The sequence below is a fragment of the Dermacentor albipictus genome, chromosome 2 (assembly GCF_038994185.2).
Source record: "Dermacentor albipictus isolate Rhodes 1998 colony chromosome 2, USDA_Dalb.pri_finalv2, whole genome shotgun sequence".
Taxonomy (NCBI): Eukaryota; Metazoa; Arthropoda; class Arachnida; order Ixodida; family Ixodidae; genus Dermacentor; species Dermacentor albipictus.
The window spans coordinates 23,790,392-23,813,760 of NC_091822.1; the positions used below are offsets into that span (position 1 = coordinate 23,790,392).

The following is a 23,369-nucleotide window of genomic DNA, read 5'->3' on the forward strand; positions in this document are numbered from 1 at the left end:
TAACACTGTTCTGTTAATAGCTTGATTCGGGCGCTGCAGTCACCGTAGCAAGGAACACTCGAGTGTTTTCTCCTGCTGATTGATAAAATTGCGAGTCTGGTTTCGCCACAACGACCGTGCATCCGCGTTTCCAGCACCACCGCGCCGAATTTACCCACCACTTCGTTTTTCTATTTTTATCAGGTAAGGCGCGTGCAGCGTGGAAGTGTGTTGCACTAAAGCAAACATTTTCACGTTGCCCCACCCATATCAAACTCTTACACAAAGGTACACCCCTTGGGGTCTTATATCTGCCACACAACGATAATCGTCATCTGCCTTGCTTGCGTTTCCTTTCTTGAAAACGCCGCGCCCGCTACTTTCCTGTTGGGAATGATACATGCTGACATAGAGTTACTATACTGACTCTAGAGGACAAGCTACCCATAGGGCCCATGCATTAAAATCGGGAACCGCAAGAGCGCCGCCATGTTGCTACGCACCGAGGTTGCCAGCTGCTGAGACGCTTGCTAGACTTGGTGACAGTAGTCAGTTTTAATCCGGCAACAGTAGCTGCGTAGCAGCATGGCGTCTCGCTTGTAGTGTTGTGATGTGAGCGTGCAGCCGTGTTTTGGGCTTTATAAGTCGGTTCTTTGTTCTATGTTGCGGGATGGTGTGGGTGTGGTCCATGTTGGCCGTACAGCTGGCAGTTATGCATCCGAGGGATGATCCTGTTCAAGTTTCCGGCGGTATGCGGTTTTCAGCGGTCACGCCTGTTGCAGGAGTGTCACTCGACGACGTTACGAGCTCGAAGCTGTGGTCAGATTCCTCGTTGGCGTTCCGTAATTCTCTTCGCACGGGCGCGGTATGTTGCAAAAGCCGCTTTCGCGATCTATCGTCGTCACGATAGATCGGGTTTTTTATTAGTATAAGTAATGATCCAGCTGTAGGGCACATGTAACCGACAAACGGAAGTCTCAGGAGAGCACCTGAGATGATAGTAGAGCAGGCGGCGCAGGAACTCTAGGGCACCCGAGGGACAGTGGGGGGGATCAAAGCTCGAAGCAGAACGATACGTAGGTTGGGGCCGCCGAGGCAGGCGTGTGCCAGGGAGTGTTCGCACGGACAGCTCCCCTGGCATGCGCAGCCGTGCCTCGCAAGGTCGAGATACTTTAAAGGCACCTGCGCCCATGATATTTCTTTTGCCTCGGCGCAGTGAGCACGATTCACGAGAATAATGTGGAGGGCATCCGGTGCAGTCGCAAATGCATCATGACAAATGTAGCTCGCGTCGCCTGGCGTCTGTAGTAATATCAGAGTTGGTTGTATGAACTTTATGCATAATACGCTTTGTTACGGTACCTTAACAGAATGGGCCTAGAGGACGGTGTTGGTACATTTTTTCGTACCGCCCTAATCCTATACCCCCACTACAAACACACACATACCCCCTTTTTTATGTATACATACAATTCCTTGCCATGACGGATCATAGCATCCTTTATTTTTGAAAAATAAAGGAGGCTATAGACTGATTGACCAGTTCAAGTTGTCAACTTGTCAGTAACTATCGTAGGAATCACTGTAATAAACACAATTCCACGATCGGATTGTTTACTTTCATTTTTTGTTGTAACACTGAGGACTACATAGAACTTTATTTTGTATATGTGAGAGAAGTATATGGATATCACTAGCTTACGCCAATGTGCGATACACAGACAAAGCAGCTGTTACAATATGAACTGCATTGAGGGCCACACAACACATACGTAATTAAAGGTGCAAAATATAGGGGGAAGTTTCAAAATACGCTCTGTAGCACTGCAACGTATAACATATATTGTATGTGTACAATAAATATTCAACAATACAATGCATCAATGTCCCATTTGCCTTCAAGTTTATTATGAAGTTCAAGTTTACTGAAGTTTATTATGAGCATATGTACAACAGGAATCTAACACACCCGCAGTCAAGGTGGCTGTTCGAGGTGTGCTGGCTGCCTCAGTGCAAGAAAAAGAAATTGGGTAAATGTCGACACCAGTGCCACTGCTTCTTGCCTCTGACCTGCACGTGGCTATGCGGCATCTTTGTGCACAAGTGTGCTGGCGTGGCGAGGCGTAGGAGTCATCCGAGAGAAAGAGTATTGTTTACATGGAGAAGTGGCTGTTCACATTACCTGTCACTTTCCCTCAAATGTTTTCTTGGCGACTAGGGTGACACACCCGCAGTCAAGGTGGCTGTTCGAGATGTGCAGGCTGCCTAAACGAAAGAAAAAGAAATAAATTGGATGAATGTCGATACCAGTGCTATTGCTTATTGCCTCTTACCTGCATTTGTCTCCACGGCCTCTTGGCTTGCGGAGTCTGTATGAGGGAGCTGCTGTGGCTAGGCGTAGGCATTGTCTAAGCAAAAAGAAAAGGCCATTTAAATGGGGAATTATGGAAATAAATGCAGTTGTTATGTCTGCTTCTTGCACTCTTCTTGCCTAAAAGTTTTCAAACATAGTGTCCAGAACACACCAGCACTGTGACTGCTTCTGCTTTTTACCTGCAGGTGTTGCTGCGAGATCCTTAGTATGGCTGCGTGCAGCATTGTAACACTTGGTGGAGGCATTTGAAGTGGTAGCCAAAAATATAAAGAATCATCCTTGCCTGCATGAATGCTTTCACTTTCTAAATGCAGTGGTAAATATCACTATCAGTGCAAGGCCATAGCTCGAAACTGAATTTTTCCTTTAGTGCTTCTTAAGGCGTCTGATGTGTCCACATTAGATGTGATGTGTTTGTTTTTATTTATCCCAGTGTGGAGAGAGCATCATTAAATGTTTTTTTTTATTTTTGCGTGTCTTGTTTTTTGGTTTATTTCTGAATTTATCATGATGCTAAAGTGACTTATGCAATGGCAATCAGCTTTTGTTTTGCAGAAAAACAATGCATTTCCTGACCCATTGTATGACATCCCCTCACTCACATAATTTTGCAGAGTATTCTACCTATATTGACTTGCTTGACCTCCACTAAAGAGTCTTGCATTTTCGAATACGACTCTTACCTTAAAATCATTCGACACTTCTCATAATTTCTGTACCTTGGGCTTCTGATACTCTGCAGTCACCATTTTTACTTGTTTCTGACTAGAAATATCTTCTTTAATTTAGAGCTTAAATTTTATTTTTGGAACACATGGAAGGGCTTTCCATTGCATATCTGCATAAAAGGGAAACATGTTTCATTAAACATTTGCAAAATCCAATTGAATATTGATGAATGCAGCTTGCAGTGTGATATGACTGAATGAGCGATAAAAGTAACTCATCTCACTTGGTAAATGAAAGCACATATTAGTTTGATGCACAAGATACGTTACACTAACGTGGTGGGTTCTCTTGCTTATACAGCAAAATAATCGGTGCGCGAGAAAAAAATTATTTTTGCATAATCCTTGTACACACTGACTTAAGGAAAATGAGCTGGAGCTGTCCACATGATGTACTTATTTTACCTGCGAGTATGGTCAACAAAAATGTGTCCCAGCTGCTTAGTGGTATTCGGGATTATGTGAGTATTGCATATGTGCCTGTTGTCGAAAATAATTGAATTTTGAATACGCTCGCAGGGATCTGATGTGCATATCTGCAGTTTATGGATACATGTAAAAGACTCAGCGTCAAGTGCAAGTGAACGGTCCCACAGGCCCGGAGTCGATCATGCAAATAGATTCGCTGCACAAATTTGTGACCAAGAAAGATATTCCACATGAGATGGCATGCAAGGAAGCGTTGAAAATATTGCACAGTTAATAAAACGCCTACGCTATTAATATGTGGGTTGATGCACTCGTTATGCAAAACGGAGGTGAGGCGTGCAGACAGGACACAAGAGTAGAGTATTTACAAGAAAACAACACGAGCCCCGCCCACTTCTCTACTCTTGTGTCCTGTCTGCACGCCTCACCTATGTTTTGCATAATGAATCCTTACCAACTAGCTCAGCTTTCTGTCGTTCTAAGTATCGATGCACTCAATTTCGTCCACATTAGGCACTCGCCTCTTGATTACTTCGTGGCACAGAAATACTCGGCATCAGGCTGTTTTTCTGCTGTGGCCTTTGTAGAAGCATGATTGTTCAAAGTGCAACAATTAAACAGATTGTTTTAGTTGCTTGTGGCTTCGCCAGTACAATTCCGGTGCGCTGGTCCGCCTGTCCAGCAATTTCCTACTGAAGGGAAACCTGCAAATAAAAACACCGCTCCGCATGCAGAAAAATGCTCTACTGTGCCGCTTGTCAAAGGATTGTGATGTACCACAAGAGCTGCCTACTCGCGTGATATTCTCAACAAGGAGATACATTCGTTTACTTACATGTGAAGGTATATGCCAGACCACTTCGGGGCTTCGGTGGCACATAAGGCACGAGTGTGCCATAGCGTCCGATGTCGACGCGCGATCGCATGTCAAACCTAAACTGTACGAAACTACTACGCACCCAAAAAACAGATTCGAAACCGAAATTCCCGTCATCCTTTAGTGCATGAATGCGTACATCGTGATTTGTATAAGTCACGGACTTACCGATCGCTTTCTGTAAACTTAATATTAACGTACCGCCTTCATAAAGCCATCAGGTATGCGTTTTTAGATGACAAAGCATAAAGTGACCTCTACCTGTTCTCAGCTCTTTCAATAGTAATTGCGCTGGCCACATTGACCAGTAGCAACAGGGCGGCGCCCTAGAGGTTCCCACTTTTCCGGCCCAGCTTTTCCTCTAGAGTTGTTCTACTATCTCTATGCATGCTGATAACGCGCATGCCGTTCGTTACTGGGAAGTACCGCACTCGCGGTTAAAGAAAGGAAATGCGGACAAGACAGATGACGATTATCGTTGTGCGGCAAGATACGACTCTAAGGGCGTAAACTTTTCGTAGAGTGCACGTTGCCCCGTCCACGCTTTTCAGCACGTTCTCTGCTTGTTCCTGAGATTTCAGGCTAAGTTTCTTAATCAGTGGTCCCCTCATGTATACCTTGCAGTAAACATCGGTTTCTGTCGCAGAGGAACCTGACTACTTTATCGGACGTGACAACGCCTTCTTTCAGGTTGGTGGGCGTGCAATAAATTAAAAAGCACTCCGTCAAGGTCGGAGAGTTGATGTTAAGTCCAATACGTGAGTCTTTAAATCAAAAAGAAACGACAAACAGTGATTGACGCTCTGCCGTAACGCCCTCCTCAATTGCGCCGAGTCATGGTCTATCCCGGAAGCGCCGGGAGCAGCCGGTGAAAACTCCGAATGGTTATTATCCAGTGCGCATTGGTTTGTTTTCTTCGCGGGTGCTTTGTCATTTTCACACCTTTTCTATTTGTTCCGGGGCTTCGGTGTCATCTTCGTTGGCTACTGTGGTAAATTCGGAAGTATCGTGGGTACAGAGATTTATGATAGCAGTGACTTCTCACGAGGAATGCGCACCTCTTTGCCGTCTATAAGGTGCACGAAGTCCCTAATTATGAATCGCGGTTGGAAGTGCATCTCACAGACAGCGCAAGATTCATCCAGTGTCTATCTGCACGGTGGAGGTTCCTCTCCCATTCCTTTCGCTGTTCTTCATCACGTGGAACGCTGGAAAAAAAGACGCCTTTAGTGCATCTTTCACGCGACTGTAGCTAGTTCTGCACCCCGGGTGCAAAGTAGTAATTTCGACGGCGGCTTGCTATTCTCACTCATTCACAGTGCACATTGAGTAAAGCGTCAAGCACAGAGCAAGCACAGAGGGTACTGCTGAAAACGCCGGCTGGACTTGCAGTCGACAGCACGTCGATCCAACAGACACGAAGCAAGGGGACGTTTTCAGGAGAAACAGGCGGCAGCGCCTCTCGCGGGCGCCAGAACAGTCGACGCTGAGTGCGCCACGGCGACGCTGCGCAGGGAGCACACTGCCCCTATTCTAGTACACTGTACTGGAGACGAAGGAAACAGTGTAGGTTTCAGTTTTAGTGCAGCTAAGTCCGCTGGGGTGTTTTTCCACGATACAACTGATCAGGAGCTTACAATACAAGGCCCTGAAATACTCCAAGGGGCCGAATACAAATATCTCGGGGTATGATCGATAAGCAAAGGGCAGAGGTTCAGGGAAAAGCACGAACAGTCTCCCATAGCAAAAGGGCGAAGAGATGCCGGGATAATGAAACAGGGCCGGCGTTGTGGGGGTACAACAGGTATCAGGTACTGAGAGGTATTTGGAAGGGAGTAATGGTGCCGGGGCTTACTTTCGGGAATGCGGTCCTGTGCTTAAGGGAAGAAGTTCAGTCGAGACTAGAAGTAAATCAGAGAGCTGTTGGAAGATTAGCACTAGGTACCCACGGGAAAACCACAAACGAAGCAGTACAAGGATATATGGGCTAGGCATCGTTCAAAGCACGGGAAGCTCAGAGTAAAATCCTATACGAAAAATGCCTGAAAAAATAATTGGACGATAACAGGTGGGCAGCTAAGGTATTTAAATACTTATACAGAAAGAGCGTTGACTCATAATGACGGAAAAGAACTAGGAAGGTAACCAATAAATATACCAAACACGAGGACGAATAAAGACGGAGCATTAAACTACAGGTTAAAAGCGCGGAAGGTAAAAATTGGATAAATTCAATGGAAAAGAAGTATAGTGTTGAACTATATCGAGACTGGAAACAGCAGATCAGGAAGGAAGCGTTTTATTATAACTCAAGAGGCAGTGCTCTTCTCTTTGAAGCTAGGTCAGGATTTCTTAGAAGACGGAGCTATAACAAGAAATTTAACGAAGAAGACACATGTACTGTGTGAGGTACATCTGGAGAAACAATAGAACACATCATGCTAAAATGTGATGGTATCCATCCCGATGTCGATGCGGGCACAGTCACGCTTCCTGAGGCCCTAGGTTTCAGAGATAACGATAGTCATGTAAATAAATATGCGGGGGAAATTAGCAAAAAGCGATTGGAGGATTGGTGGCTCAAAATCAGGGAGGTGACATAAGGTTAAAAGTGCAGGAAGACGTATTGAAAGAAAATGGCGAATTTTAATAACTTCCAACACAGTTAAACAAAAATAAAAAGCTGAGCATGGTGGCAACTGCCATCACACCGTTTCAAAGGAGACGCTCCTACCTTACATCCATCCATCCATCAGCAGCACGGCTTTCTACGGTGACCGCCGAAAAAGTGAGTTCTATTTCTCATACTTTATCGCTGGTTCTTTTTCTGTGATGAAATTTTGCTTAATAAACAGATTTTGCACTTGTGAAGCCATTTTTAATATTAAATTTGTCCTTTCCTACTGCATACCCACTACCTTAAAAATGACCGGGTAGAGTTCCAGTGTCCAATATGTTGGACATCATATGCTGTGCTAAAACAGCCGATAATTGTGAAATACTAAAATTCACTTTTCGCCTCTGTAACGCAAACATAAATTTCTGAAAAGCTCACAGTGAACTTTAATACACCTCTGAACTCAGGAGGTTATAACACCCGATGGCTTATACCAGTTCATATTTATTCCTGCCGGTTTATGTAAGGCTCCAGCTACTTTTCGATGCACGATGGACACACCCCTTCATGACCTCAAGTGGTCCATCTGTTTCTGCTACTTAGATGACGTCATCGTTTTTACTCCTACATTTTCCGCGCACCTGGATTGCTTCTCACTCGTTCCTCATGCTTTTCGCAATGCTGGCCTTCAACTTAATTCGTCTAAATGTCACTTCGGATGCCGCTAAATTACTATCCTCGGTCGTCTTGTTGATTTATCTGGTGTGCGCCCAGACCCGGGCAAAGTTCGTGCAGTACAGAAGTTTGCCGTGCAACTTGCTGAAGATGTCTCTACTTTCGTGGGCTTGTGCTCGGATTTCCGTCGCTTTACGTACAATTTTGCGGAAATCGCCCGCCCTCTGCTCTTCTGAAGGCAGACGTTTCATTTTCTTGGGGACCTGAACAAGCAACCGCCTTCTCGAAGTTTATCTCTCTCCTAACATCTCCACCCATTCTGGCGCAATTCGACCCGTCTGGTCCAACAGAAGTTCGCACTGATGCCAGTGGTCGTGGAATCGGTTCCATTTTTTGCCAATGTCAGCGAGGCCACGACCGCGTCATTGCGTACATCAGCCGTCTGCTTTCTGCAGCTGAGCGGAATTATTCCATTACTGAGCGTGAATATGCCTTGCACTTCTTTAGGCAGTGGCGAAATTTCGCCCTTACCTATATGGTAGGCCCTTTACAGTACCACAGACCACCATGCGTTCTGCTGGCTTTCGTCCCTCAAAGACCCTATCGATCACCTAGGTCGCTGGGCGCGCACGCTATGCCTACAGGAATGCTCGTACACAGTTGCTTACAAGTCGGACCGTTTACACCAAGATACCGACTGCTTGTACCACCACCCAGACCTCCTGATTCCCTTCTACCTATAGTTCTGCTTCTGCATTTCGCTATCAGTTTCGCTGACCTGGCTACCGAACAGCGCCGAGATCCAAGCATACGTGGTGTCATGGACAAGCTCACCTCTAGGTCATGTGATCCTTCTCTTCGCATGTTCCTACTCCAGAACGGCACTTTATATCGGCGCAGCATGTACGCTAGAGTATCTGAGATGCTCATTTTGGTCACCTCGGGCAATCCTCGCGTACGACCGTGTCCGGCGACGATTCTTTCGGCCTGGACTGTACCGACCTGTCCGCCGCTACGTCGCTTCTTGTGAGTTATGTCCACGCCGCAAGAAACCACCTGTGCTGACTGCTGGGTGACTCCAACCTCTTGACGTTCCTACCGAACCCTTCTATCGCGTTGGCGCAGACCTCCTGGCACATTTCTCCACATCTAACAGAGGCAACAAGTGGATTGTCATCGTAACTGATTATACAACTCGGTTCGCGATCACCAAAGCCCTTCCAACAGACGTAGCCTACTTCCTGTTGCACGACATCATTGTTCACCACGGCGCTCCTCGTCAACATAGCGATCGGAGTCACTCGTTCCTCTCTACAGTTGTGGACGACTTGCTCCGCTCCTGCCCACGAAACACGCAAGCAGCTATTTGATGTCTAAAAGATGTCTTCAACGGCTAATTCAAAAGCCTAGTAGCTGTCTTGATCAAGACATTTTGTAGCCATGGACATCTAGAAGTACTTCAGTTAGCCCTGCTAACGTTACGCTAAAAGTTGGCTAATGGACAGCTTGACAAGAACAACTGAAGACTTTTATTAGACATTCCCTTAAATTTTTGCGGCAGCTCTTACAGTAACACGTTTGCCCACAGTTACAATTTATTTTAAATGAGGCATGGACATCAGAAAAAAAAAAGTTTATATTGTCGGATAGAGTGATGCAGAGGTAGTTTTTCCAGATGTGAAACATGGGAATAGTGTAGTACAGCCTCATTGGTCAATCTGTGCTTTTTAATTAGACCAATCAATTGAATGCCACCTGTCAGAATTATTTTGCAAATCAAACAAGATCTGTATTGTATGCTGATATACTTCCAATGTTCACTCATTGGCCTAAACAAGAACATCTCTGCGTGAAACACACCATTATTGACAAAACTTCGCCCTGCTGGGTCTCCACCAAATTGAAATAGTTTCTAGCAAAGAAAAATTTTGTCAGTGATGCTGCAGTTCAGGCAAAAATTATATCCTGGTTTCAGCTACAGGGGGCACAATAGCCTTACACCAGTATACGAAACAGAACACTGTGCTGCAATGAGTTAAGAAATAAAGGATAGTACACATCTGGAAAAACACTCTGCGAACCACTCTAACTAGCAATATAAATATATTTTTTCTGATGTCCATGCTTCATTTAAAAGTAAATTGTAACTTACTTTCCGGGTGCCTCTTGTAAGGTAACGCCAAATGCTTGCACAGCATCACGCAGAAATAATGGCCAGTTCTTCGGCATACCATCCACTAGTGAATTCCTTCTATGTTGCATGTTACAAGATACTGAAAGATAAATCATAATATGCTGTTATTTTTTTTTCATAAATTGTATGATGAGCTTTTCATGCATAAAAGGTGATTGCAAGCTAAAATGCAGCAAGGCATAAACTTCACACCATGTCGCATACTCATACTTTATTACCTAATAGATTAGAAAAGATGCAGAAAGTGTAATTAAGAAGAGTGACAAATAGCAGCAAAGGTGATCATCGATAAATCTTGAAGATGATTGCCGCCGCTGCCAGAGTAGGCCAGCCTTCGTAGGAGAGCACTGGCTGCCCACAAAAGCTTGCTGTCACAGGCCACCCGTGACGGTTCTTGTAGACATAGGAAAGCAATACCTGCACAGAACAGGAAAAAAAGGGCAAGGGAGGAAATGGGAATGTTGAAATTGGAACTTCAATTAGCAATATGTGCTACGTAAGAAGTTTGGCTCACATTAAAAATAAATTTAAGCATTCCTTTCTCTTAAATTACGGGTATCTTAAGGTATGCATGCGATGATGTTTAAATTGACTAGTATATTTCCTATCATGAGAAGCCAACAAACACTGACACCAAGGACAGCATAGGGGAAATTACTTGTGCTTAATAAATGAAATAAAGAATCTATAAAGTAATGGAAATTAAAGTGGATGAAAAAAACACCTTGCCGCAGGTGGGAACTGAACCCACAACCTTCGCATTTCGCGTGCTATGGTCTACCAATTGAGCTACAGCGGCGTCGTTTTCCCATCCACTTTCTTGGGTATTTATGTGTCCTAGTAGAACACTGGGAGTGTTAGCCAGCGCCCCAACTCAGAGGCCTTGTTCCTGGCATATAGTCATTAAGTTGCATAGCAGAGTCAAAGTCAGCCTTTAAATTATTGTATGGTGTTTTGTGGCTAAAAAGCCACTTATCAACCTGTCAAACAAGTCTGAGAAGCTTCCTGCAAAATATTGGCGGCGAGGAGTTACGGAGTCGCCATCTATCGGAAGCGCCTCGCTGGCGTAGTATGAGGGATCACGTGGCGCGCTCCTCATAGGATTTGCTGTCAGCGCTCACTGAAAACACCGCGCGCGAGCTCTCCCGGACATTTCTGTAAGTACTTTCGAAACGAGAGAAGTTTCTTACTGTCTAAATAATAATCTTGGGCAAACTGAAAGCACACAATCGTATACAGACGGTATCTCTTCGCCGAATACGTACAGTAAACGCCACTGTGCGCGGCCGCCGCGATGGAGTCTCCCGAACCGGCTTCTTGCGTGAAAAGTAGGTAAACGCTGAGAGCAAACTATGTGAAATATGTTCTTATAGTGTTTGTATAACTAAATGGAGTGTAATAGAACGAAGCCTCAATGCAGCGATCGCGCAGATTCGCAGCGACCGACTGCGCGTCTGCATGCTTGTCCGCGCACTGTTTCGCTTTCTCCGCGCGCGCGTTTTCGCACCATGCCATGAGCTTCAGGCCGCAGAATATGAGCAGTTGACAGTATACAAGCAACCATTGTTGCGTGGGCGCTATCAGAGCTGTTCAAAAATAATTTCATTGTAGAGACTTCGACGCCTACAGGGACTGTGATGTGCCGTCGCGACGATTCAATCTTTTTTTTCTTCTAAATTATTTGACCTTTCAATATTATTTCTCGAGTTGCGTCGCACTGTATGTTTATCGGTGTTCTCAGCGTGCAATTTCCCGCTGCTCCTTTTTTGTAATCCAGTGCATTAATTCATAACACAAACATGACCATATGCCATGCTTTCTTAAAATGTGCTTCTTACCGCTGCCTTTCCACTCCACTGAACTTGCCAGTATCTATAGCATCGACGTGTTCATAGACCAAAGCGTCATGACATTAGTCAGGCAGCGGACTCGTGCGAGCGTCTCAGTACGCGTTTTCAGAACATCGCAGACCGGGCGCCGTAGCAGAAATCTTCCTCGCGTCTGTGCTTGATGCATACCCGAGTTGAAGCCGATCACTGTTTGCCGGTTTTATGTTTCGCGAGCCAAGGTTCACGCAGCTTTTTGTCCTGCGGCTACGTGTGAATAAGGCTGACACCGGCCTCCGTTACGTGCGTCCGGCCCTGCGGCACCGAGCAGTAGCCTACCATGTTGCGCGCCTTCAAAGGCAGCCACTACCTATTGTAGTGCTTTCAAGCGTTGTAAAGGAGACACTCGAAGCGGGAAAATTTCGCCACTAAATGAGGACCGCAGCGTACGAAGGAATTTATACTCGTTTTCAGCTCACTTCGGCGCGCCCGAAGCAGCCGACGCGGCCGCTACGTCCACGTGATCCCTCCTAGCACGTCACGCCGACGGTGGCGCCAGCTTTTCCAGTGGTGGAGCTCGAGGCCAATAATCAGTTTAAAACAGTAATTCACTCTGCAGGTAAATGATGTACTAACTTAATTAAGTTAAATAGCGTCTTATATTGTTGAACTAAAAGCAAGTTTGGCATTTTGCGCTGCCTAGCTGTTGCCTTTCTTTCAAACTTAAACATGACACAGTACAGAGTAAGCAGGTAGCATGCAAAGGAGGACTGGTGATAAAGTAGTGTTCCAAAGTAACACTCCTAGCTGGATCAATCACTTTTGTTGATATATTTTCAAGTGACCCTAATTGGCTTCGGGCAATACCTCACACAAATGATGCAACACCTTGGATGATGCTTCATACAAAGTTGAAAGTATCTCATGATGTGATCAAACGATAACATTGCCCGCTGACTTGGAAGTGTTAACATGCTGTTTGCGTGAGAAAGTGCGAAGTGATTCGTATAGGTGGCAAATTATCAGTGTATCTATACTCTCAGGTAATTCTGAGCATCTATGCTGACTTGCAACTGAGAAGCTACTGCACACAAAAAGGTGTATTCAAGTAATGGTCCATGCAGAATAATTGCCCACCTAGTGAAGAGGCAAATGTGGCAGGCTAATGGGCCAGGGCAAATAGATTGATAAATTCTGATAACACATCCAATGATATTATTGAAATAGGTGATAAAAAACAGCACAGGTAAAATTGCAGTCATGACAAAATTTTAAAAGCACCTCTGCAAACTGCTGGAACCCGCAGCATCATGCCTGTTCTACACGCACATATGTTGCGGCGCAATCTATATCTCAGACGCAGGCGCATCCACAGATCACTTTGTGATCTCCTCACAATAAGGTTAAAAAACAGTCTGGCACAAGCTACTTGATGCGATTCATTTTGCAAGCACCAGCCAAGTGCTCATGGTGGTAGAACGAAATTGAAGTTTGTCCTTGTATGGAAGCCTTGGCCCATGTTTTATCAATTCAAGCGGCAAAGCACACCTTTTACAGCACACATAAATCTTAAATAAGACTGCTTGCTGATGCTGTACAGTAAGTTCCTGTAAAGAAACTAAATCACACAGAAAACATTTAGAATACCAAACTAATCAAATACTGGCTTGAATACATTTGTGCATTAGGGAAGCAAGGTGTATTGTACACTGTTGTAGAAAATTTTTACTCAAGTATGGAATACTTCTATGACACAGCAGAGTTAATTTGTGAGTTCTTACATAGCAATGACTACCTACAGGTAAATTTTGTAAGGCTTAGGGAAACTAATTATTAGTAGAACTGTGTATGTACACTGGCACTGAGAAATTGGTTATAATAGTGGCAGCTTATAATGGACCAGAGCTAAAAAATGCCCGTTTGTGAGACACCAACTAGCTATTTTACCACGAAGCGCTCCCTGGCCTTAACCCATTATAAAATCACTGGGACGACCAGAGAGGGTACAGTACATTGGCTTACACTGATCATGATGAGGTCCCGTCATCCAGCTAGCGCCAAGGTACAAGAAGGATGTCCAGCCGCCTATGGAGTGAAAGGAACAAAATAAGATAGCATCAAGCCAGTTGAAAGGCAGATTTGCAATTACACATAAGGTGACCCAGTCACAGTCATTCATTAATAAATACCAAGCTGTCGTGATTTCACTCCCAGATGAAGCACCTACTAGGTTAAAGGTTTTGCTGCTTATTTAGAACAAAACAAGTGAAATTTGTACATCAGCAGACGATTTAATTTGGAATTGTATAGATGAAGTAAACATTGCAGTTATATTTTTTTGTTTTGCTATAAAGTGGGATAGCTACAAACTGCATAGTCACTGACACGCGCGCACACGTAAGTACAAAAGGACACAAAATAAGGCGAGTTCAGTCTGGTTCAGCATTACAGCCAGCGCGTCATCTTCGAATGCACTCCTTTCGGTTGGCTCGTGCTACGTTAACCACAGGCTAACAAGCAGGGCAAAGTTCTGACTGTTGTTGCGGAAGTCGCGGAGCGCGGTAGTGCTGAACGGCTGAACACAAGCAGAACCCTCGTATAAAAGTAATGACGAAAACTCGCAGGGTAGAAGAGCCCATATATCAAGAATTGCCGCGGGTAACACCTAAATATATTCACATTGTTGACGAAAAACGAAGCGCAATGTATTTCACTTACCGGAAAAAGTGTTATCCGAACGTGCGACGTACAAAGACGCACCGAGACACGAAGGCGGCGAACGCAGATCCCGCCATTGTGGTAGTAAGCCGTCGGCGAAAACACGCAATACAGCCGTTGTCACGAAGCACTGATGCAAAACACACGGCAAACAGCATCAGCACAGCTAAATGACTCCAGTTAATATCCAGTATAAATGTACAGAACGGCTTGAACAACTGGCATAACGAACCCACGACCGAGACATTGCGGGCGGGAGTGGCCGTTTTTTTCAAACTTCCTGCCTCCCAGTGTTTCCAGCACAGAATGAGATGTCCGACAAATTTGGACTGTGCCGCCGAAGTGGTCGCAGCGCGGTGGCTCTGTGACACCGCTGTGCAACACCGGCATTTCGCTCCTGCTGCTGCGCGAGCATAGAATGGTTTCCAGGCGTCGTGTGCGCGCCCTGTATGAAAAACAATAACACGCCCTTGATTGTTGAAGTTCTGGTGTGAAATTATTTAATATTAAAGCCAATTAACTTATGTTGCTTCGAACGAGTTCGATTTGTCTGAGGCGTCTTTTATTCGCTAACGTCGACGGCCGACGGTAACCGCACATTTAACACGTCGTTTGGCATTTTATGCACTTTTAGACAAAAAGATCTAGAAAAGTTCTTGAGTTAGACATTCTGAATGCGTTTACCAAAACAGACTCTAGTGACACCCGTAGTGGGTTTTGCCGCAGATAGAATATATGCTAGCATATTCCAAGTGCTGAGGTTATGTTTAGAAGAAATTCTATTTTCAGTCTTATCATAGACCAAGACGTCTATAGCCGTTTGTAGCCATTTCAAGAAGTTTTTAAGAGGTTTTGTGTTTCGTGGGTGTTGTGCAAAACAGAAACATAGTACTGCATACCATATAACGGTCTTACGGAGCGGCTTAGTCTAATAATAACGGACAAGCTCTCCATGTATGTTGCTGATAACCATCGTGATTAGGATACGGCTCTCTCTTTGTCACATTCACATGCAATTCATCACGCCACGACACTGCAGATTACTCGCCATCTTATTACTTGTACGCCCGAGATCCAGTATTGGCTTTTAGTACAATACTGCCTACCGCTCAAGAGTCCGTGCCTCAGTATACCCCAGATGGCATTTCTCGAGCCCAAGAAACACGCCAAGTTGCTCACCGTCGCCTTTGTGCTTCTCAGAACAAGCGGAAAAGCATTTGTGGCAGTCGTTGCCGGGACGCCGATTATGTTTCCGGGGATCTTGCACTTCTGTGGTCTCCCACCCGCCGCTTGGGCCTCTCGGAAAAACTAATGTCCCGCTACTCCAGTCCTTACCGGCTCCTCTGTCAGGTGACCGACATAACCTGCGAGATATCTCTGCTCACACCTACTACTACTCGCTCCATCCAGACTTCCCATGACGTCGTTCAATAATAATAATATTTGGGGTTTTACGTGCCAAAACCACTTTCTGATTATGAGGCACGCCGTAGTGGAGGACTCCGGAAATTTTGACCACCTGGGGTTCTTTAACGTGCACCTAAATCTAAGCACACGGGTGTTTTCGCATTTCGCCCCCATCGAAATGCGGCCGCCGTGGCCGGGATTCGATCCCGCGACCTCGTGCTCAGCAGCCCAACACCATAGCCACTGAGCAACCACGGCGGGTGACGTCGTTCATGTAAGCCGCCTAAAACGCTACCAGTCCTTCTCTCCCTAAAAAGCAGCGGCACGGCGCTTCCACGCCGGGTGGAAATATGCTGCGCAGCATATTACCTCAAAGGGAGCACGCACACTAGGAATGCTCCGTAGACTCAGCAGCAATCGATCAGGGTTACGTCGGCATGTTCTCATTATGATATATTGATGTCCGCCCGATAATAGAGTTTGGCTGCGTTTTGTTTTCTGGTGGACCTGCATACAAAATTCAGCCTCTGATTTTATTATAAGGAGAAGCGTTACGGTTACATCTCGGGCTTCCTAATTTTATGGCTAATGCTATATCAGGAAGCACTCCTGCCTTCTCATGCGATTTCATATCCTAACAGCAAAAACTTTTCTAAAGATATATGCATCACCACAGAGGGAATCACAATATGTTTTCGTTAATGAATCGGCCCCATTTTTTAACTAGTAGTGGTTAAGTAGTGGCTTGTAACTAGTAGTGGTTAGTGTCCTCAAGTTGTTTTCGCTCAAGAACTATTGGACCCATTAAACGTTCACCTGTGCCCGAGGTGATCTTACTAAATCCTCGGTTCCAGATGCTAAAATTGAATTTGATGATGTTTTTCCAAATAATGTTAAACATCTTCCCTATCAACATCTGAATAGTATTCTGGAAGACCACCTTGCAAACCTGGTTGCAAAGACGGTTATAGCAACTGATGCTTCCGTCTGTGAAGAAAAGGCAGGTGTGGGCATTGTATCACCACGTCTAAATTGGTCTTTTTTGATTCGGCTACCTAACTTCACGCCTATCTTTAAGGCGGCATTATTGGCAATTGTCTTAGCTTTACGAAAATTACCACCATCTATGTCATGAGCCATAATCTTAACTGATTGCTTGTCTGTCTGTTCTTCACTAACCACACCCAAATTGTCAGATTCATTAAAAACTCTATTTTCTTCTCCCAAGACACTTACGTCTCGTTCGTTTAGTGTGGGCGACAGGCCACAAAGGTCCGAATGTGCAGAGACACTCGCAGTAGCATCCCACGTTGGTCCTATAATCCACATTTTACCTTCCTCAGCTTTCACCACTGCGGCGCGATTCAGAAAATATACTAATACGAATAAGTTAGCGCAATCATCATTGGCAACATGTGATTTACCGCATCTCTGTTTTCCTTGAAATAAGAAATGGTACTCCTCCTGAAAAATTGAAGTAACGATTACAAGACTACGGTGGCCGAGTCTCCCGTCTTAACTTTTACCTCCACAAGTCTGGTCTGGCTATGTAGCCCTTGTGCCCTTTATGCAATGAGAGTGGATCTCTGGAACATTTCTTTTTGACATGCAGCCGTTTTATTATTCAAAGGAAAAGATTTTCAGAAGACCCCTTTCAAAAGCTTGGCTTGAATTTGACTCTTCCTGTAACTCTTTCCTTTGGGGCTACTGTACTGGGTTACAGCGACAGTAACGTTTGTGAAGCCCTCTGCTTCTTTCTGCGTGAGACAAAACGAATTGCACGTTAGAATTCTTCTAAATACTTATAATGTTCACAAAATTAAAAAAATATCTAGATAATTAATTATTCATACCTGTAAAAGTAGACACTTTAAATCCCATATTCAATATGCTTGTTTCATTTTACCCTAAGTTATGCACAAGAATGCTAACAGTTCCTTTACCACCCGTTTCATGCCCGATCCACCAGAGTGTGTTGCGCCAGGGAACAAGAACAAGCTCTGCACAATGCTGAGGAAGATGAGCACGAGCTTGGGACTGAAGACGACAACGCTTCAGTGACTAGCCTGCCGGAGATTTGTCTTTGTCAATTACTGTAGACGCTGCACATTCTGTGTATAAAAAATGTAATTAAATCATTGAATTTTACGTGCTAAAACCACGATCTGCTCATGAGGCACGCCGGGGGGGGGGGGGGGGGGGCGCTCCGGAAAATTTCGACCACCTGGGCATTTTTAACGCACACCTAAATATAAGTACACGGGTTTATTCGCATGTCGCCCCCATCGAAATACGGCCGCCATACTGTAAATACGTTACCCGTCTTGCTTCTTCCCTCAGTAACAATATTATTCTAAATCGAACCTAAGGGGAAGCTTTAGCTGCTACATGGGAAATAAGCAATCCTTTCTTCTGACAACCACTGCACTGAAATTAATAAGCTATGTTGAACTTAAACAGTTAAAAGTGTTGGGCTGCTGAGCACGAAAGTGTCGCGAAAGTGTCGCGGGATCAAATCCCGGCCACGGCGGCCGCAATTCGATGGGGGCGAAATGCAAAAACACCCGTGTACCCGTGATTTAGGTACACGTTAAAGAACCCCAGGTGGTCGAAATTTCCGGAGTCCTCCACTACGCCGTGCCTCATAACCATAAAGTGGTTTTGGCACGTAAAACCCCATAATTTACTTAAACAGTTAAAATGGTATTTCAGAAGCGAATTTTTATTTAGCTTCCACTTTTCTTAAAATTCGGGAAAAATTCGAAATTTCCAGAAACAATACCTAAAGTATACAACCCTGCACTTAAACCTATAATATTTCATTTAATGCGGACAAAAATTATATATCATATGTCACCCAGAAATACACCACTAAGTGCTGAATGTTGCATTCGCAACACCTTCATAATCATTGTAACAACTTGAGTCGTAAGTTCATACATCACATTTGTCCGACTGAGATGATCCAAGGGATGCAGTTTATAGAGATGCGATATCAGTTTTTGATGCTAACTAACGGATTTGTAAACTTCGTACTTCTTTTTTCAGATTTACCGATTTTCAACAATTCTTGTCAATAATGTCATGGCCTAAATCAACATTATTATTGCAGCGATCACTGGGATTAAAACGTTCTCTCTTAAATGCAACAATTCTCATTCAGATCGATTGAACAGTTTTGTCATAAAATTATTTATGCGTTTTCCGGCTTCGAAGATAGGCCGAGCTAAAGCTTTCTCTTAATGCACCACAAAGGTTCTATAGGAAATCCACGAAACATAACGCTGATTATACGGAAGCCCGCGGCCGCAGTGGTGCGTAAATAATAATAAGAAAAAGCTATGAAGAAAACCCACCGGAAGCCTTGCGGGAGCCGTTATCTCGGCCAGACATTTCATCCGGAATGCCGACAAGCTGTCTGGTAAGGTGCCTAGCAAAATCGTCTTCGAGATAAGGCTGATACATAAGCGCGCTCGTTTCCAAGTACCGAGGTGAAGAAACAGTCTCAGAGTGCGCTTCTTTTTATTGTTTTTTTTCTTAGTTGTGCGTCATGGCGCGAGTTTCCAATCTTCATGGTCGATACGCCACGTGGTGGCGAAAGAGGAAGCTGAACATATGTCCACAATTCCTGGGTTCGGCAAGTTTGACAGCGCATATCTTGAAACCAGTGCCATCCTCAGAATTCGTTCCAGGGCGGTATGCCTTGCATACTCACTATGTACAATTCGTAGATTGAAATGTGTGCAGTAAAGTAGTTGATAAAAAGTTAAGTAGCGTAATTATGTTAATGATTCAATTAAGTATTTTGAGTTTTGGTGAGAATAATGGGTCGCCTCATGGAGTACTTTAGCACAAGGGTTAGGATTGTGCTACTTGCCGTAGATAATATTTAAAAATTTGGTTCAGTTATAAAAATGCCATGTAGAATGACACCACACACGCATTGCTGCTACGATTGCTGAAATCTGCCACGTTCCGTCAAAGCTGCTCCAGGGTGAATTCACCGCGCCGCGCAAACTATGAGGCCACGGCGAAGACGAGTTGTGGTCGGCGCTAGGTGGCGGTCGCTACTACGTGTTTTTGAATGGACGTGTTGGAATGAACGTGTTTTTTGAGGGCTCCGTGGCGGCGACGAAAAGTTTTTTGTGCATGCTTTGAGCTTGCTTCTGTTTTTTATTTGCTGATCTTTTTTAGCCTTTAGATAATAATTGGGTAGTTTTCTATTTTCTCGCTCCCTCTTCCTTTTCGTGTGCGCGGGTGTGTTTCGTGTATATTTGGTTCCGCAGCATAGTCAGAGCGTCTTTTCGCGCCACGTGCTTCAACACGTGCAACCGGGTGGGATGTTAAGTCTTCATAGCCTTTAAATAGTAGCTTGGAAGTGGCAAGAATAATAGCTATTAGTAGTTTTACTGTGTGTGCTTTGGTATCGGGAATATTCCTTTGGTAGGAAAGTGAGAGCGTGGCCGCGTGGTTGAACACGTACGAAAACGTGTCATACGTTCAGTCTGTGCGGCATTGATTGCTTTTAAAACATTGGTGAGAATTAGTTTGTGGTATTTTAAGGATTTCGATTCTGTGCGTATCGGCTTTTGCTAAAAAGCATGTGCTCTGCATTATTATAGTATTTGCATTAGAAAAAGCCGTGCAATACATGGCAAGAACGCCGGGAAGGCGTGCGACGTGCGGGGGGTCCCTCCCTCAAGGCAGACGAGGGGACGGGTGAGAGCGGAGAAGGAATCGAGTCAGTCGGCACGCACTGTGTTTTCGATGCTAGGCTGAAGAAAATGGAGGCTTTCCAGGATGAGCTTTTCAAACGAGTCGAAGAGGTAAAAAATAAGCTAAATATTGACGCCTGTGTTCTATGCAGACGACAACGACGATAGAGGCATTAATGGACTCCATCTAGTGGGTCAGTGAGATTGGGCGAGGACTGTAAGAGTTGGCAGTCGTAGCCGTAGGAAGGAGCTTGACTCTTCGTCGTGACTTAAGTGAGCAGGATTTACATTTTGAACATGAGGTACATCGGCAGTCTAGCGTGACTCCCATATGGAGCCCGCGAGACGACGCATACTGCAAACAGCTTACGAGCACACAGCTCACTAGTACATTTCTAGCATGACAACGAGCACTCAGCTCCCGACGACGAGCACACTCTAACAGCCGGCAAACGCTGCTTATAACCACTTGCCCCCCCCCCCTTATCCCAAGGGGACGGAAAAGTACGACCAGTCATCGTTTGACGTCACCGTAGACCAGCCCTTTTGGAGGAGGGTGAGGGCAGTCGACTTGGAGGAGGATGAGGGCTTACATACACGTGCCGCACACACACACAGGTGTAAAGGTCCGGAGCCGACGTCAGAGGGCTTCGTAGAACTCTGCTTTGTTCCGGGTGGCGCGGCCGAGTACCACATTCCTGAGCTGACCGCGCGCCACGTGGCTGCCGGTTATTCGCAGTTCTCTAAGTGCGCCCCGTCTGGTTGGATTGGAACACGTGCAGCGGGCTGAAAGCTGGCACGTTGTCACCCCGTACGGCCATTCCTAAAAGGACGAATACGGGTCTCCGTTCTGTTTGTTTTTGAACAGGTTGTCCTGTTCTAAAAGAACGTCTTCCTGTCTGCTGTCCACGTTCTGCCTCGACACTGGTGGAGGTGCTGGGTACTGACTGTCCCTGATGCTCCGGAGTCCTTCTGGAAGTCGTTCATTGAATGCTGACGCACTGTCAGCAATTGCGACACCCGTGCATCGTTTTAGTCGTGGACTGCTGGGCCTTGCCCCGGAGTTCTCCCCTCTTCAACTACCTCTCTTCAGTAGCTGCACACACCTCGCAATGGCCGAAACCAGCCCACTGCAAGCACCCAAAAGCAGCCGGTTTCCCACTCCACAACAGGTAACCGTTCGGCATCCGCCGGTCCCCATCGCTACCGTGGTGCAGTCTTCGAAGACATTGAACACTGGCTTGGCAAGTATAAGCTCGTCGCACAGATTAACCAGTGGACTGAGCAGCAAACGTTATCCCACGTCTATTTCGCCCTTGACGACAGTGGCCGTACTTGGTTCGAGAACCGACATGGCCTGACTTTCGCAGAAGATCACGGATACTCTTGGGGGTGCCGACCGACGCAACCGCGCCCAGCAGATGATGGAGCTACGGGTGCAACAACCAGGTAATGAGTCGGTCACAATGTTCGCCAAGGACATGGCCCGCCTCTTTCGTTGAGCTGATCCGAATATGACCGAAGATAGGAAGTTGCGCTACGTCATGCAGCGTGTAAAAGAGCAGTCGTTCGGGGGGCTTGTGCGGAATCCAAGAGTCACCGTCGCTGACTTTATCAAAAAGGCTACGGCTATTGAGCGGGCCCCTCATCAACCATGCAGGCAGTACGATCGACTGTCCACCAGCACCACAATTAATGCCACCGCAGTGACTGCCGAGTATCAGAACTCCTTGCGTGAATTGATCAGAGAGCTCATCAAAGAGGAAATTCAAAAGATTCTGACACCGACACTGGATAGACCGGTAGCGTCAATCGCCGAAGTGGTGCGCGACGAAATCAGGCAAGCGTTTCCGGCAGCCGATCATCAAGACCACCAGCGACCCGTGAGTTACGCCGCCGTTGTCGGATGTCCACCACCGGTTACAACCACACCGCCGTACTACCAGCCTCCAATAGCCGCTCCTTGGTCGCCGCCGCAAGACGAGGCTTCGAGGCGCGCACCCGTTATGCCGCTGCCGTCATACCGCCAGCCGTCGTTCGCCGCGCCTTGGTGAACGCCGCAAAACGACGCTACGGGACGGCCGCAATTTCGGAGAACCGACGTATGCCACACCGTCGATAGGCGGCCACTCTTCACTGCGGAGGCGCCGGCCATATTTCGCGTCATTGCTGGCATCGCGACACATCATTTCGACGTCTTCGTCCGTGCGCCTAAACAAAACAATAGAAGGCATGCTCTCAATGTAGGGTGACGTTGAACATAAAAATTGGAATGACATCGTACCTTGTATCACCTTTGCGTATAACTCGGCGAAACAAGAGACGACGCGCATGACTCCGTTCACCCTTGTTCACGGACGGGATGTACGAACGATGCTGGAAGCGATGCTTCCACACGACTTTGACGGCACTGGTACGGACACCGATGTGTTTACGCAAAGCGCAGAAGAGGCTCGGCAGCTTGCGCATCTGCCAGCAGCAAGACTACGGCGCGGGCCGCTATGCTCTTCACCGTAGAAACATGACCTATGAAGTCGGCGACAGAGTGTGGGTTTGGACATCCATACGGAAACGAGGCCTCTCCGAGAAACTGTTGAGGTGATACTTCGGACCATATCGAGTATTGCGGTGACTCAGTGATGTCACGTACGAGGCCGTTCCCGACAGTCCCACTTGTACGCGGCGCCGCACGCATCGTCCTGAACTTGTGCAAGTTGTCCGCATGAAGCCGTATGTGAGCGAATAACTCTGTCAGAGAACCTTACTTTCGCAAGTGACATTTCTGGTCTAGCGTCAGGGCTATGCTCTCTTAGGGAGGTACAAATGACGC

At 45.9% G+C, this 23,369-nt stretch overlaps 2 long non-coding RNA genes across 2 annotated transcripts; both read right to left on the reverse strand.

The window, feature by feature from the left end:
* Nucleotides 1-837: 837 nt before the first annotated feature.
* Nucleotides 838-4,551, reverse strand: LOC139055351 (uncharacterized). The gene is made up of 3 exons (XR_011511691.1): nt 4,346-4,551; nt 2,313-2,387; nt 838-2,244 (listed from the first exon to the last, which is right to left on the reverse strand). It is a non-coding gene; the product is annotated as an uncharacterized lncRNA (long non-coding RNA).
* A 5,531-nt stretch (nt 4,552-10,082) lies between these two features.
* Nucleotides 10,083-14,724, reverse strand: LOC135897876 (uncharacterized). Its single transcript, XR_010563180.2, has 3 exons — nt 14,418-14,724; nt 13,722-13,784; nt 10,083-10,290 (listed from the first exon to the last, which is right to left on the reverse strand). It is a non-coding gene; the product is annotated as an uncharacterized lncRNA (long non-coding RNA).
* Nucleotides 14,725-23,369: the final 8,645 nt, after the last annotated feature.